The 18,305-nt window shown below is 35.0% G+C and overlaps 1 non-coding gene across 1 annotated transcript; it reads left to right on the forward strand.

Moving 5' to 3' along the window:
- Positions 1-515: 515 nt before the first annotated feature.
- Positions 516-622, forward strand: LOC121218746 (small nucleolar RNA R71). The gene has a single exon (XR_005915223.1). It is a non-coding gene; the product is annotated as a small nucleolar RNA R71 (small nucleolar RNA).
- The last annotated feature ends 17,683 nt before the right edge of the window (positions 623-18,305 follow it).

Below are 18,305 nucleotides of genomic sequence, written 5' to 3' on the forward strand. Positions count from 1 at the left end.
GTTAGACATAATTGTTACTAGTTCTTGCCCCTTGGTTACTCCAAGAAAAATTCTGGTGGTTTCGCCATGATGGGTTATAGAAATTGGATTGCAACCCTTGCCTTCCTCGATTTTGGTTTTGGTTACCCATGTAATACACAGATTCTGGGTTCGATGGACATTCTTCGAACAAATTTCCTTCCCCACAATAAACACAGGCTACATTTTCAAATTGATTCAGTGGCTGTGCTGCAAAGCTATTACTCCCATTAGTAGTAAGATTTTTTAACATTGAGGATATTGATGATACTTGAGATGCAAGTGAAGTAAGAGCGTCTACTTCATGTATTCCAGTGACTTATTTTCCTAACGCTGCTCGATTGGTTGGCCATTGATAATTGTTGCTGGCAATAATGATTTTATAAGCCTCATTATAAGACATACAAAGGAGAGCACCATTAGTAGAAGCGTCCACTACCATCCTCGTGTGAGCATTGAAACCATTATAACATGTCTCAAGTGGTATGCAATGTGGGATTCCATGATGAGGGCACTTCTATAATAATTCTTTGCACCTTTCCCATGCCTCATACAATGACTCATCATCTATTTGTTGGAAAGCAGTGATCTTATTCCTCAACTTAGCATTCTTGTTAGGCGAGAAATACTTCATAAGGAATTTTTCTGCTAACTCTTGCCATGTTGAAATTGAGTTTGGTGGTAATGAGTTCAACCAAGCTCGAGCTCTGTCCCTTAGTGAATATGGGAACAACTTCAATCGTAATGCATCTTCGGGTACTCCGGCTAACTTGAAAGAATTGCTCACCTCCATAAATAGTCTTAAGTATAGGTGAGGATCCTCAGTAGGCATTCCACTGAATTGGCCCACTGTTTGAAGCATTTGGAACATGATTGGCTTCAACTCGAACTGTTGTGCCTCAATTTTGAGTCTCCTAATACCCGAATTCAAATCATGAAATAATGGCACGACATACTGTCTCAAAGCTCTATCCTTATCATCAGCAATAAGGATAGGATTTTGAGCAAGGTTTGCTCCATTTCCTTGATTCAAATTTTTGAAGTTCGTCTCTTCAGTCCTTCTCTGACTTGTTTGTCTTCTTCGCTGTCAAAAAATTCGTTCAATCTCAGGTTCTACAGGGAGTAAATCGATGATTCAGTCAATACTCATAAACGCCTAAAATAATCACAGAAAAATTAACTAACAACTTCACAAATAATGACTTTTTAAAAACACAGTCCTTGGCAACGACGCCAAAAACTTGGAACGGCAGAAATGTGCAAGTGTACACAATCGTAAAAAGTAATAAAGTGACAAGTAAATGTCGAGTGAATTTTGGAATGCCCCTTTCCCAAGAGGAGAAATCGGCAAGAGAGCAAGGTAATTTTGGAATGGAAAAGAAGAGAGAAAGTGGAGAGAAGAGAGGAAAGATGTGAATGCTTGAGGTGTGTTTCTAAAATGACCAGCCTAAGGGGGTTTTTATAGCTAAGGAGGGCTGCTAAAAATAGCTAAAATTATCAGCCAAAAATCCCTCCTTGGCCGGCCACACATGTGGCAAGGTTGATAGTTTCAACTTTGCTAATTTAGGCTTGGGGCAAATCTATAAAGCCACCAATTGTGGAGGGGTTTGAATGCAACTTGAACAAGTCTTCAAAGGCCTCTTTACAAGCTTAAATAATAAGCTAATAAGCTGATTTGGGTCAGCTCTTGGGAAGGTTTTTGGGCTGTCCATTTCTTGGTCAGTTCGGTTCACTCGGTTCAGTTCAATTGGACCACTTTTTTCATAATTAATTAATAATAATTTATTAACCCAAATTAAATTGGATATAAATTAAAATTAATTATATTATGAATTAATACGTATAATTTTGGACCTTCTTAGGCTGAAATTTAGCTCACCTCGATACTTCAAATTGCTTCTTGGTTTTGTGCTTCTAGTAATGTCCGCCGAGCCATTTTTCGCCCTTTGTGCAAATCTGTCGAAAATAACCAAAATTCATCAAAATTAAATATAAAATTAACTAAAATTCAACATGTTCATATTTTAAGTGCACTTTAATTATTTTGTAAAAATTAATTATTTTTTCGACAAGAATTTTATCGAAACTGTATAATTTTAAGTTAAAAAGGGTATGTAAAAATGTGTAAATTTCCATGTTTCCAACATGCCATAACTAATGCCAAAAATTTAGTTCATAATATCTTCAAACTTTACTTGTGATAACATGAGTTGAGAATGCCCTTCAACTTCTAGCTTCAAAGCGAATTTTACCTATACGTTAAGCTCACAAAGGCTTAATAATTATATCAAGAATTATGCAATATAATAAAAGTTTAATTTATACAAATTCATGAATATATATATAAACATGATCATGTGTATAATACTAGCATTAATCTCTAAGCTCATTCTCAAGTTTGTTTTAAAAAAAACTACAACTAGGTGTCATTTCACACCATACAAGCCACTTACCATTGTTGCCTTAATGTACACTTACCTTTTTTTTTAATTCAATTGCCCAATTGTAAACTTAATAGAACACGATAGGATATATGGAAATGTCAGTAAGATGCACTAAAGTGTCGCTATTCTTCGCACGAATGTGCAGACTTCACTTTGCACTGAAGTGCCACTCACTTGCACCATAGTGCCACTTTCACTTGCACTGTAGTGCCACTATCACTTGCGTGCTTAATCACTTAATGGCATACCTTTAATATCCTATTGGTTCTCATTTTGTCTACATGAGAATTTAAACTATACCACTCCATTACACTTTCTCAACAATTAAAACAATTCAAACTTTAATAATTTTACAATTTAGTCCTTACCTAAATGGAAACAACAATTATGAAAATTTCACTTGACATTTATTTCATCAAATTATAACACTTCTGATAAATACTCTATATTATTATTTACTTCATCAAATTCACTATACATAGACTCTTCAATTTATTATAACTATTCAACTCCTCTTTTAATTAAATTTCATAATACAAGGCATAATTTTAATATTAAAATAAGATTACATGATATTGTTAAATTAGTTCATCAAATTTTCATCAAGGGTTTAAGTAATATAAAGTAAAACTCTTGATATATTTACAACAAAAATACTTGGATGGATGTTTCTTCTTCCTTCTTTACTCTTTTGCAACCCCTTTACCTTTATCTTCAATTTGTTCTTCACCTTCTCTTTCTCTTCAATAACATAATACACATACATATCATTCAATATCAAAGAACCCTACTCTATTTCCATGTATTAGAGTGAAATAAACATAAAATCTTTAAGAAATTCGATCATCTTAGCTTAACATTTTAAAATCCCTAACTTCTCTTTTCTCCTCAAAGTGTGTTCTTACTATCACCACCAAAACTAATCATACCATGAAATTCCTATGGTTGTTTTTCTAAAATCTATGGTGAAACCTTAATTTTAAAAGCTTGGGAAGGTTGAAAATGGTGGAGGGGACAAAAATGAAAAGAAAAAAAAATTTGCTATGGTTGGGGGAGAAGAAAAAGTGTAGAAGAAGATGGAAAAAGATGATGATGTTTCCTTCTTTTTCTACATCCTTCTAAAAAAAAATCTATCTATCTATCTATCAGTCTTTTCTATTCTCTTTTAAGAAAAACTAGCACTTAATTAGAAATAATTATAATCATCATAATTTCCATCGCATCTCCATGTATTTCATGGTCAATTTACACTCTAAGTCCTTACTCTTTTTCTTATCCATCTAATTCCAGCATATCTTACTTTTAAATTTTGCATTATAGCCCAACACTTCTCACACTATTTCAATTTAATCCACTCCTTAATTTAATTTCTCTAAATTCAAAAGTCTTTTTTAATTTCCCATAGCATTTAATTATTTCTCCACTGATCTCAATATTTCCATTTTTTTCTTCCTTGAAGATTTCGAACACATGTCAACCCGAATTGACACTATTTTCTTCTCAAGAAATATCATGGATGTTACACTAAGATATATATCTTCGAACTCTATGAAGACATCTCAACTCAGAAATGCCTGAATCCCATTTAAAAAGTAGCCGCAAGTCGATTGATTTTCCAAACTTGAAAATTAACATCTTAGGTGAATGAAATTTAATAATTTCATCCCATCCGTGCATGTATCAAAATTTTGGAAAAAATCAATGAGATGAAATTCTAGTCAATGTAAATTCTCTTTTTATTCAAAGGTTTGATAATTGATGCAAAAACGAATTTCAATATTCTTTAATAAATTATTTATAGTTACCAACAATCGCCGAGTAACCTAATATATTCTTACCTACTCGATAATCGAGACAATAGTCATTAATTACTTCTCTTATTGACAAATAACCTTATAACGATCACTTAGGAATTTAATTTTATCAATAGTCTTAAGAATGAAAGAGACCAAATTATAACCAATAAACACAAAATTAAAGTTTATTTAAGTTAGATTACATAACCATACTACAGAAATAATATCATGTAGTCATCACAAATATTGGAATCAATCAATCGACTAAATCCATAATTGATAAGGAAATCATTCTAAGCTATCAAATGCTAGCCACATATTTAACAAACCTAAATAATTGTAATTAAACCAAAAGACATGTAAATACCAAAGAACAAAGAAAAGATTAATAACAATTCGATCTCACAAACTTTATAGAATCAAACTTTGAATATTACTTCAACTAGAAAATAAGAGTTTAGCAAGCCATAAAGAAAATAAAATGCAAAATCAAATAAAGTTGAGAGCGGAGATGTATCCATCTCCTCCTAATAATATCTCTTTATAGGGCAAAAATAATATAATCAAGAAAATACAAAAGTGCCCTTGAATTTAAAAACTAGAATTTTTCTAGGTTTTCGATAATTTTTGCGTTAAACTTCCAGGCCATTTTTGGGTATCTTCCTGACCTTTTTGGGCTTGAGTCATTTAATAAATTTATATTTTTCAATTCTCATCGAATCGATATATTATATGCCCAAAACGAATGTCTGTAGCTCAAATTATGGCCAAAATACTGAAACTACACTATTGAAAGTCCAAACTGCAAAAAATTATCAAAAATAAACTTTAAGATCATTTTTATCTAATTATTCCTTGAATACATAATAAATAAAATATAAGTATAAATAATATAATTAAGAACATAAATAGCATAATTCAAGAGGAGAAATACCACAAATAATTGAGAAATTACGCACTTATCAAATTTTCCCACACTTGAATCATACTTTTCCTCAAGCATGAAACTAATACAAATGATATAATCGATAAAATACAAAAATAATATAATCAAGAAAATACAAAAGTGCCATTGAATTTAAAAAGCAATTTTTTTCTAGGTTTTCAACAATTTTCGTGTTAAACTTCCAAGCCATTTTTGGGTACCTTCCTAACCTTTTTGGGCTCGAGTCATTTATATTTTTCAATTCTCATCGAATCGGTATATTATAGGCCCAAAAAAAATGTCTGTAGCTCAAATTATGCCCAAAATACTGAAACTACACTATTGAAAGTCCAAACTGCAAAAATTTGCCAAAAATAAACTTTAATATCCTTTTTCTCTAATTATTCCCTGAATACATAATAAATAAAATATAAGAATAAAAAAATATAATTAAGAACATAAATAGAATCATTTAAGAGGAGAAATATCACAAATAATTGAGAAATTACACATTTGTTAAATTCCCTCACACTTGAATCGTACTTGTCCTCAAGCATGAAACTAATGCAAATAAAAATGTGAATGAAAATGCAACCTAAAGAAACACTTAACTCAAATCGATAATTGAAAATAGCATTATATACCAATAGGGCAAGCAAACATGTTTTCATGAATACATTCGAAATCTTGTATGCTAAACAAAATGTAGCAATAACAATGATTCATACAATTAGGAAGAATTAGAAACAAAAGAACTTCGTGCTCATGTATGGTTATCTTCCCTAATAATATGAAATGTATAAGATACTAGAGAAATCAAGAGAATATTTTCAAACTTCATCATGCTTTCTAAAATCACTAGGTTTACAACATCCACAATTTCAATCGAGCATAAAGTATCAAACTTCTTTTCCTTCAACTTCACTTCAATTTGTTTATTAGCATGAGATAGAATAATAATTCAAGCAATAATACAATTAAGCTTGTTTTTTTCTTTCTTTTTGAATTGAGTACGATTACCTTTGAACACGAGTGTAGATGACAACCCAAACACCTACCTGAATTACTCGGTTAATCAAACCTAAACAATCTTTAACTTTACTCATATCTACATTAGTGGAGCATACTAGGAAAAAATGAACCTTTTAACGTGAAGGTAAATGACAACCAAGCACATTCATTAATATTCAATCCAATAATCAAGCTCGAAAATATCAAAATTTCACCTAGATCATTCTTTGTAAGCATGCTTCAAATAAAATTATTCTCTCAAAAAATTCTAAAATTGATTATAGAAAGCATATCAATAGAAAAACAATGTGAATTTAGATCATATGAAGTATCTATTGTTCTAACAAACATCTTAACAACATAAATCAATGTTACAAATTTTATATAAAGTCAACATTTAGGTTTCGAAAATTTTTATTATGACAAATTTACAAATCTCAAAGTCATATAAACATGATTACCATCTCATCAAGTTAAGATTTCATGTAAACTACATGCATCATCCAAAAATAAAAGAAATAAAAATATGAAAAAGCTTAAAAAATAATTAACTAAAAATTCATTTAAACTAAATTGACTTGAATCCCCTACACTTAAATTGAAAATTTTCCTCAATGGTCCAAAAATAAGCGAAGAATTATGAAACTACCTTGTTTATGCGCTCAAAAAATATATCAAAGTAGACCTATCCTCCATTCCTCTCGAAGCATCAATGACTTTTTCTATCAAGTGGGGTGATACTAAGTGTAGTTTAAGAATTAATTTCGTACTTGCATCTATCTCTCTTGTCTATGTGTTCAACAATAAGTCTAAAAATAGCGAGAATTTAATGAGAAAAAATCAAATAATAAATTAAACTGGTCTTATCAAATTTCTGAAGTCGCTCCCTTGATCTATTGTAGAAACTTTTCTTTTATTACATTTGATTTCACAGAAAAATAGAAAAATGACTAAACCAAGTAAAACAACTTTAAGACGGTCAAATATAAGGTATAATATCAAATATAAAATTATAAAATACAAAAAAAACCCCTAAAATGCGAATTTCGGTTGTCCATTCCACCAAAAATATGAAAAAAATTCAAATCGAGAGGGTTTCCATCGGCGTGGGGGTGTGGAAGGGCACCAAGGTGCAAGCAAGCATTAAATAGGGGCTCATTTGCGTTGGGGTGCGGTCTTGTGGTGCCAAGGCTTACGAATGATCGCATCGTGACTCCAAATTTGGCATTGTAGCACTAGATATGGGGATGTGGCTCCACAATTTTGAGTTGCAACCCACTCATCCTTCTTTTAGTTCTTTGCATTTTGCCTTTTTTTTGCTCATTCATTTCACTTCCATTGGTCTTCAAACTTGCACCCAAGTTCATATGCACCAAATTAAAGTCAAGAAACACCAAACTAAATAATAATACTAAATCATATAAAATTAAAGCAAAAATGCTAATATATGAAAATGTGATACTAAACATGCAAATGAAGCTAAAACATGATATTTTACTTGAAGAGAATTGAAAAGTAAAGTAGTAAGGGTCCAAAATATATGAATTATGAGTACTTATCATACATAACCTTTTGCTTGTCTTCAATCAAAACAAACATAAATGCACATAAAATGCAAATATACATGCGACTTAGAGATGCATTCTATATGCAATGCAATGAAAAAAAAATAAACATTATTTAACCACGGAGTTGCCTCTCCATAAGCATCTTTGTTTAATTTCTTTGGTTAGGCATTGCTTTTCTGATCTGTCGAAGTAATTGTATCAAGCAAAAGAATGCCATTACCTTGCAAAATTTTTTGTTTTCGCTTACTAAGTGGTTTATGTAACGCCTCAGAATTTTTATTTTTGTTCTTGCGAAGGTATGACCCAATTGTGTATCTGCTTCAATGGTTAAGTGTTATGGGTGTGTGAGAGGTCCCAAGTTCGAGCCAAGACTTAGGCAAACTTTGGTATTTTTAAGAATAAGCCCTATCTTTGGTCAGTAGGCTTTTAAGTAAAAGTTGACAAATAATTAATAGAATGGGCCTGCTGGTTTGGTGGATGAGTGGAGTGTTGGCATGAAGGAGGTCTTATGTTCAATTCTTTGTGATGGCGTGGAGATAGTATTTTTGCTCCAATTTCGGCTAAGAGTTGTTTTGGGGTAAAATTCTGAGTAGTTGTGTTTTAGTAGGTTAATAGGGAGTAATTTTAGGAGATAATAGGGGAGAGGTTATCAGAAAATAATCTAATTATCTTTTATTGCAGAAAAAAAGTAGAGTTTCGATTTTCTCTCCAATTATCCAAACTTTTTCTAACGTTTTCTTCTTCTTCTTTTCCTCCTCTGCCGATTCTTTCCCCTAGTTGCTGCCAAAATTTCAATTATTTTTCCCATTCTGTTTCTTTCTTTATTTTCCAATTGATTTGGTTGTTCATCGTTGGTTGAGTGTGTTCGGTAACTAACGGTTTTGTCTATTGTTAATCGTTCTTAGTTAATCTCTAAAAGGGGGATTCCTTTTTGGTGTTTAGGAGTTAATCAAGGGGCTGGTGGTTTTGAATCGACGCTGTGATTGTGCGAAGTCGTGGTTACTCAAGTGAGGTAAGGGTTTTGTTAGGTTTTTAGTCGAGTTCCTTCCAAAATTGGTTGATTAAAAATGAATTAAGTGATTAATCTGGAGATCTGTTGATTGATTTTTAGATTTTAGAGGCTTAGGAGTGCTTACGCATCAGAAATGATACTAGTTGTGTACTTGAAACCCAGAAAATGGGATTCGACGAAATGTCGAAATTACTTGCTGTTTGGACAGCAGCAGTAGGCTAACTTTGAAAAATCACCATAAATTGTGGAAATTAAATTAGAGGATGAACAAAATATGGAATTAAATCTTATTGAGTCAGTGTAAGTAATGGAAATGTAAATCCTGAGATATAATAAATTTTGTGAGACAAGGTCAGAATGAATTTGGGTTCCCCTGTTCCGACTTTAGAAAATCATCAAAAATTGGAGAAAAATAATTAGGTGTTAAAATTTACATGTTTAAAATTATTAACGAGTCTATTTTCAATAGAAACAAATGGAAACATCATCCAAATTTTGTACCGAGAGAAAATTAATTTTTAGCAAAGAAAGGTCGAAGCTGTCAGACAGCAGAATAGGGGTAAGATTGATGATTTTACTGTACTTATCGGCTGAATCAAAAATTTTGAAAATTTTATGGTTGGAAGGTATTTGAGTCTAGTTTTAAAGACATCAAGCAATGTAACACCCTAAACCCGGCCTAGACGTTATGGCCGAATCTGACGATGTCACAGGGTAGTGCTTTTCGAAAAATATGTCGTCGCTAAATTCCCTTTTCTATTTAAACATTTTTTTCATTACCTTATGTTAATTTCAAATCATGTCGTTCGTTTCCAAAACATTATTCATTTACAAATCGTTATTCAATTTCAAAATATTTTTTATTGCGAAAGCTTTTAAACAGTTTGCGTATTTGTTGTATTGTTGATAAAACATTAATTTCATTTGAAAACCCGAGTTTTACCTAACACTACTAGATTTAAATCATAAAACCGTATAAAACCAAAATTTAAACCAAAATCTGTAAAGGCCATAGTTACAGCAAAATACTCCCAAATAAAATTAAAATCATAAATAGGTAATAAACAGTGTAAAAGAAGTCGTGTGGTCACCACTGAGTCCTCCGCCACACTGATCCGCTTATATCTGGGGATTACCTGTACAGATTAAACAGAAGGGGGTGGGTTTACGTAAACTCAGTGTATAATCCCTATACAAATGAACAGACAGTAAACAGATAATCACAGTTTGGGTTTAAGCCCTTTTCAGTATCAGTATCAGTCCAGTTTGGGCCTTAGCCTATATCGATACAAAAATAGTCATATAGTAGGGCTTTAGCCCATCATAGTATCAGTAGCAGTAACAGATATGCAGTCACAAAAATCCTACCCATCCAGCCTCTACACACCATCTCCATCCAACCCTACACTCTATGTAGGGATATAATCAACCCACCCATCCCTATACTCCAAGTAGTACCGAATGCGGCACTAGAAAGTAGTTTGCAGTTAAGCTGCCAGTAAATTAGGCTCGAGGTCTTTCAGTACACTTCCTCCGAACATTATAATCCCCCAACCCAATGTAATGCAATATACAGATATGACATACTATAACATAATATCATGCATGTAAATAGGGCATACAATATCAAATTAGTGGGACATCATCAGGCTTAATCATATGAGTCATACAGTTATTTCAGTCAATTAGGGGTCTAGGTAAACTTACCAACCCTACAGTAGGTTCATTGTCAACTTGGGCGACCCGTGCAACCTTATCAGTCAAATAATGAAAATGGGCCTACAAGCTCATGATATTCACCTGTATGGGCCCACACGCCCGTGTGGCCCAGATGGCCCAAATTGGCCTTGGCCTTGTGATCTATTTTAATGTAACTCGTGCTAGATAATTATTCATATGTGTTTCCACTATTTACTTATATGATCCTTCAAAGCTATCTACTTGAGCCACTGTTACTAAATTATTTGTATCTTAAGCTACAAAATTTTGAATTAAGATCCACAAATTTTCCCTAAAACTAGACTCACATTTCTTCTTACCATAAAATTTTAAGAATTTTTGATTTAGCCAATAAGTACAATTTATTCTTTGAAGTTTCCACTATTCTGTTTTCAAATAGTTTTGACCTTTCTGCACTAAAAATAAATTATCTTCTCGTACATAATTTGGATGATGTTCCTATTTGTTTCTCTTGAAAATAGACTCAATCAGGATTTTAAAAATATAAATTCTAACCCATAATTATTTTATACAATTTTTAATAATTTTCCAAAGTCATGACAGAGGATTCCTAAATCATTCTGATCCTGTCTCACTAAAATTCAAATATCTCATAATATGAAATTATTTTTCTTCATTTATTTTATGAGAAACTAAACTCAAATATAATCAATCCCATATTTTTTTCATCCTCTAATTCAATTTCTAAAATTTATGGTGATTTTTCAAAGTTAGCCTATTGTTGCTGTCCAAACAGCAAGCAATTTCAGCTTTTCGCCGAATCCCTTCTTTTTGTGTTTCGGGTACACACCTAGTTTTCTTTGATGCTAAAATAGTCTCCGAGCACTCCAAAGCCTATAATTGAACAAATAACACCATAATCAGTCTTACCTCATGATTAATCAAAATCTCGAAACCAAAATACTTACCCACAAAAATTAACACTTACCACAAAAATTTCAAATCAGTACGTTTACAAAAATCACGAGGAGAGCCTTAATCCTCGTGAAATGCTGCTACCAACACCCCAAAATTAGACTATTGAACACAAATAATCTCTTCAAATGATACCCAACAACTTACTGAATTTGCACAAGTGCTGCTTAACGCTACGAAATTAAGAGGAAATAATGGTTTAGGGGGAATAAGGGAATTTTGACAGTAGAGGAAAGAAAAGAAAAGATAATCGAGTAAGAAGCGAAGAAGAAAAAAAATTTGGTAGAGACGGGAGAGAGAAAACGTCAAAAAGATCGAGAGAAAAACGACTTTATCTTTTTTAAAAAAAAGGAAAAAGTGATCAGATTTTGGATATTCTCCCCCATAATCCCCTAATTCACTCCTAAAATAGCTCCATCACTTCCCACTACACATCCACCACTCAGAAACCCAGTTCAGCACAACTCTTGTCGAAATCAGGAGAAAAAAATAAAACCTTTAGCGTCCCAAAGATTCGAACCCATGACCTCTCACACACCAACACTCCACTTATACACCAGACCAGCAGGCCCATTCTGTTAATTATTTTCCAACTTTTACTTAAAAGCCTAATGACCAAAGATAGGGCCTATTCATAAAAATACCAAAATTTACCCAAGTCCTAGCTTGAACTTGGGACCTCCCAAACACTCCTAGAAAACATATCCACTAAAGCTAACAGATGTTTGTGTCACACATTCACAATACCCAAAATTAAAATTTTGGGGTGTTACAATTCTTCCTCTAAAGAAAATTTCGTCCTCAAAATTTACCTGATCAGGACAGATGAGGACACTGCTAACACATCTCATCCTCAGGCTCCCATATGGCCTCCTCAGTGTTATGATTACACCATAAAAGCTTTACTAGTGGAATAGATTTCCTTCTCAGAACCTTAACGTTGCGATCCAGAATCTAAACGGGCCCTTCCTTAAAGGTCAAATCTGGTCTAACCTCGACCTCTTCAACAAGGACAATATGAGTAGGATCAGAGTGATAGCACCTAAACTTGTCCTCCAGTATCTGAATCACCCTCTCAGACTAACCATCGGTATGAGGATGGAATTCAGGATTGAAGTCCAACCTTGAACCCAGAGTCTCATGTAACTTTCTCCAAAATCGGGACGTAAAATAAGGATCCTTATCAGAGGTGATCGAAACCGGTACTCCATGCAGTCTCATTATCTCAGAAATATAAAGCTTCACCAGCTTGTGTGGAGAATAATCAGTACGAACTGGTATAGAATGGGTGGACTTGGTCAATCGATCCATGATGACCCATATTGAATCCTTCTTAGTGGGTGTTAGAGGCAACCCATTAACAAAATCCATAGTTACGCGCTCTCATTTCCAAAGAGGAATCTTAACCGGATGCAGCAAACCCGAAGGTAATTGATGCTCAACCTTAACCTGCTGGCAAGTCAAAAATCTGCCCACAAAATTAGTAACCTTACGTTTCAACCCTGACCACCAATATAACTCACGAAGGTCTTGATACATCTTATTTCCGCCAAGATGCATAACATATGGGCTGCTATGCGTCTCTCTTAGTATGGCCTGTCTCAAATCAGTATCATTCGGAACACAAATTCTCCCATGGAAACAGAGTACCTCATCACTATTTAGTCCAAAATTCGTAGTACTACCATCCTCAATCTACCGGAATTGAAGACCTAATGACTCATCCCCCAACTGCTCACCTTTAATCTGTTCAATCCATGACGGCTTAACTTGAAGCTCGGCTTATAAACTACCATCATCATATAAACTTAGGCGAGCAAAACATCACCCTCAAATCAGTCACAGCCCTACGGCGTAGGGCGTCAGCCACCATATTGGCCTTACCATGGTGGTATTCAATCGTACAGTCGTAGTCCTGAAGCAGCTTAATCCATCTATGCTGCCTAAGATTTAGCTCTTTTTGAGTGAGGAGATACTTGAGACTCTTGTGATCCGTGTAGATGATACACTTTTCACCATATAGGTAATGCCTCTAGATCTTTAATGCGAATACCACTGCGACCAACTCTAAATCATGTGTCAAAAAATTTGCCTCATGAGTCTTAAGTTGACGAGACGTGTACGCTACAACCTTTCTGTCCTGCATCAACACACATCTCAAATTGACATGTGATGCATCGCTGTAAATAGTAAACTCTTTTTCAGACTCTAGCTATATCAAAATAGGGGCCTCAATTAGTATAGTCTTGAGCTTCTCAAAGCTCTATTACTGCAAATCAGTCCAGCTAAACGGCACACTCTTACGTAGTAGCTTAGTCAAAGGTGCTGTAATCAAAGAAAACCTCTCTAAAAATTATTGATAATACCTTGCCAGTCCCAGAAAACTACGGATCTCAGATACAATCTTAGGCTGCTTCCAATTTAAGATTGCCTCAATCTTTTGAGGATTGATTCTAATGCATACAGCAAAAACCACATAACCCAAAAACGTTACTTCACGTAACCAAAACTCATATTTACTGAACTTGGCGTACAGTTGTTTCTCTCGCAGAATCTGTAGAACCACTCTGAGGTGTTCATCGTGTTCATCCTCAGTTTTTGAATACACTAGTATATCATCAATAAATGCCACTACGGACCGATCTAGATAGGGCTGGAACACTCGATTCATCAGATCCATAAAAGTTGTCGGTGCATTCGTCAGTCCAAATGGCATCACTAGGAACTCGTAGTGACCATGGCGAGTCCTAAATGTCGTCTTATGCACGTCATCCTCTTTAACTCTCAACTGGTGATACCCTGACCTTAGATCAATCTTTGAGAAAATCGAAGCCCCTCAGAATTGGTCAAAAAGATCATCTATCCTCGGTAGAGGGTACTTAGATCAATCTTTGAGAAAATCTGTACGCATGGATCCATTTTTCTTTTTCACAAACAATACTGGTGCTCCCCACGGAGACACACTAGGACGGATGAACCCACGATTCAATAAATCTTGAATCTAGGCATTAAGCTCCACAAACTCTTTCGGTGCCATTCTATAAGGGGCAATGGACACCGGAGTTGCACCAGGAAGGAGCTCTATCCCAAACTCCACTTCACGATTTGGAGGTAAACCCTGTAGCTCGTCAGGAAAGATGTTTGGAACATCCTTTACTGTTCTGATATCCTTAACTGTAGAGTCCCTAGAATTGGAAACATTTACATAGGCCAAGAATACCTCACATCCCTTACGAACCAACTTCTTCACCACCAGTGCAGATATCACATTAGATAAATAGTTCCGACGTTCTCCAATCATGACTACCTCCATATCCTCCTTGGTGATTTTTACCTTCTCGACTAGGGCAAAAAGATCCCACTCCCCCTGTGGGGCTATCAGAACTCTCAAATTATCTCTGAGGTCATCCTCAAAACAGACACCTCACTCATTCTCGACCTCATACTCAGCCACATTAGGGTAACCCAAGTGACACCCCTGAATAGCTCAGCTCCATTGGACCGGAGTTGTTCCATAAATGACCTTCGACCCCCAAATCCAGTATTGGGCCCAGCGACCTTCTCCAAAATCCTTAGCATAGCCTGGGACAATGCATCGTCCCCAACCATGCGATCTTGAGACCCAGTCTCAGTAGTAGACGACACTGGAGTCTCACTTGTATCCAAATTTGGCAGACTACCCGATGATGAGGACTCAGCTCGAGCCCCTCTACAGCCTTTACCTTGGCCTCTAGCACCCCGTCCGCGAGTACCTCTGGTGCTCATTGTCTAATTGTGTTTTATCGGTAGTAAAAGTTTTATGCATCAGTTTACAGTTCCAGGGTTTATTAACAGATATATTTTTGAAAACAGTATCAGAAGTGTAAAGTTTGTTTCATCCATAGCAGTGTCAATCAATGTCTATCAGTTTTACTACAGTACCAATATACACTATTTTAAGTGTTTTTAGTATAGTCTATCTATAGTAGTCTCAGTATATACTATCTATAGAAGTTTCAGGATATACTATCAAAGACAGTTTCAATTTCAGTTTAAACAGTTCACAGTTTCAGAAAACTTACTGGATCGGCGCCGGAGACTCGGTGTACTACACTTTCAGTAAAAAAATTTAAAAATCAGTTCTTAAAAATCACGTCTTAAAAACCCACATCCGCAGCCAAATTGTACAACTTGGCTCTGATACCACTAAATATAACACCCCAAACCCGACTTAGATGTTATGACCAAATTTGATGATGTCATAGGGTAGTGCTTTTGAAAAATATGTCATCGTTCTTTTCTAAAACATTATTCATTTACAAATCGTTATTCAATTTTAAAACCTTTTTTATTACAGAAGCTTTTAAACAATTTGCGTATTCGTGGTATTGTTGATAAAACATTAATTTCATTTGAAAATCTGAGTTTTACCTAATACTAGCAGATTCAAATAATAAAATTGTATAAAAACCCAAATTTAAACCAAAATCCGTAAAGGCCATAATTACAACAAAATACTCCCAAAAAAAAAGTAAAATCATAAATAGGTAATAAACAATGTAAAAAAAGTCGTGTGGCCACCACTGAGTCCTCCGCCGCACTAATCCGCTTATTTCTGGGGATTACCTGTACAGATTAAATAGAAAGGGGTGAGTTCACGTAAACTCAGTGTGTAATCCCCATACAAATGAACAGACAGTAAACACATAATCACAGTCTGGGCTTAAGCCCTTTTCAGTATCAGTATTAGTCCAGTTTGGGCCTTAGCCTATATCAGTACAAAAACAGTCATATAGTAGGGCTTTAGCCCATCATTGTATCAGTAGCAGTAACAGATATGCAATCATAAAAATCTTACCCATCCAGCCTTTGCACACCATCTTCATCCAACTCTAAACTCCATGTGGGCATATAATCAATCCACCCATCTCTACACTCCAAGTAGTACCGAATGCGGCACTAGACAGTAGTTTGCAGTTAAGCTGCCAGTAAATTAGGCTCGAGGCCTTTCAGTACACTTCCTTCAAACATTATAATTCGCCAACCCAATGTAATGCAATATACAGACATGATATGCTATAACATAATATCATGCATGTAAGCATGGCATACAATATCAAATCAGTGGGACATCATCAGGCTTAATCATATGAGTCATACAATCATTTCAGTCAATTAAGGGTTTAGGTAAAGTTACCAACCCTACAGTAGGTTCACAATCGACTTGGAACTCGGCTCTGGATTATGGGTTTTGTAAAAATTAGGCTTTCAAAAAATTGATTGATTTTCAAATGATTTGAAAAATTTTTACTGAGTAAGTGGTACACTGAGTCTCCGGCGTTGATCCTGTAAGTATTCTGAACTGTGATTTATTTTAAACTGAAACTGTTATGGATAGTATATTCTAAAACTACTATAGGTAGAAAACTGTACTGAAAACACTTTAGTTAGTGTATATTAAAAATTGTAGAGAAACTGAAAACTGTAGTGAGACTGTGATTTACGAAAACGAACTCTGAATGACTGATACTGTTTTACATAAAATATTTGTTAATAAATACTAGAACTGTAACTGATTTATAAAAATTATAATACCAGATAAATTTGATTAGATATGAGCACACGAGGTAAAGGCTGTAGAGGGGCTCGAGCTGAGTCCTTTTACCTGGGTAATATACTGAATTTGGACACGAGTGAGATGCCAGTGTCACTTGCTACTGAAACTGAGTCTCATGATCGCATGGCTGGGGACGACGCATTGTCCCTAGTACAGCTCTGGTGTCTATTGCCCCATACCGAATGGCACCGAAGGAGCTTACAGAGCTTAAGGCTCAAATTTAAGAGTTATTGGATTGTAGGCTCATCTGACCTAGTATGTCTTTGTGAGGAGCACCGGTACTATTTGTAAAGAAGAAAGATGGATCCATGTGGATATGCATCGACTATCGGCAACTGAACAAGATGATCATTAAGAACAAATACCCCCTACTGAGGATAGATGACCTGTTTGAACAATTTCGAAAAGCCTTAATTTTCTCCAAGATTGACCTCCGATCTGGATATCATCATTGAAGGGTTAAGGAGACTGATCTTCATAAGACGAAGTTTAGGACCCGTTATGGTCATGTAAGTTTAGTAAGTACGAGTTCTGGCTGCGTGAGGAGATATTTCTTGGTCATGTAGTTTTGGCTGAGGGGATTCAAGTTGAACCTTGAAAGATTGAGGCTGTGTTGGAGTGGAAGTAGCCTAGGAATGTGTTTGAGATCCATAGTTTTCTGGGACTGGTGGGATATTATCTATGATTTGTAGAGGGCTTTTCATTGATTGCAGCACCCTTGACTAAGCTGCTAGGTAAAGGTGTGCTGTTTAACTGGACTGATGCGCAACAAGAGAGCTTTGAGAAGCTCAAGATTGTACTGACTGAGGCCCCTATTTTGATACAGCTGGAGCTTGGAAAGGAGTTCACTGTTTATAGTGAAGCGGCACATGATGGTTTGGGATGTGTGTTGAACTCTGAGGGACTTCACTAACAGACTTTGGGTTTAACTCTGAGGGTGTGTTGTGTTTCCAAGGCCGAATATGTGTGCCAAATAATTCAGACTTATGGCAATCTATTTTGAGAGTGGCGCATAGTAGCCCTTATGCTATGCACCCTAGCGAAAATAAGATGTATCGAGATCTTTGAGAGTTGTATTGGTGGCCAGGGTTGAAGCGAGAGGTTTTAAATTTTGTGGCTAGATGCCTGACTTGCCAGCAGGTTAGGGCTGAGAATCAGTTGCCTTCGGGATTGCTACAGTCGATTAAGACTCCAGTATGTAAGTGAGAATGAGTAACGATGGATTTCATTAGTGGGTTGCCTTTAACACCCACTAAGAAAGATTTAGTGTGGGTCATCGT

The sequence above is a fragment of the Gossypium hirsutum genome, chromosome D06 (genome assembly GCF_007990345.1).
Source record: "Gossypium hirsutum isolate 1008001.06 chromosome D06, Gossypium_hirsutum_v2.1, whole genome shotgun sequence".
Lineage (NCBI taxonomy): Eukaryota > Viridiplantae > Streptophyta > Magnoliopsida > Malvales > Malvaceae > Gossypium > Gossypium hirsutum.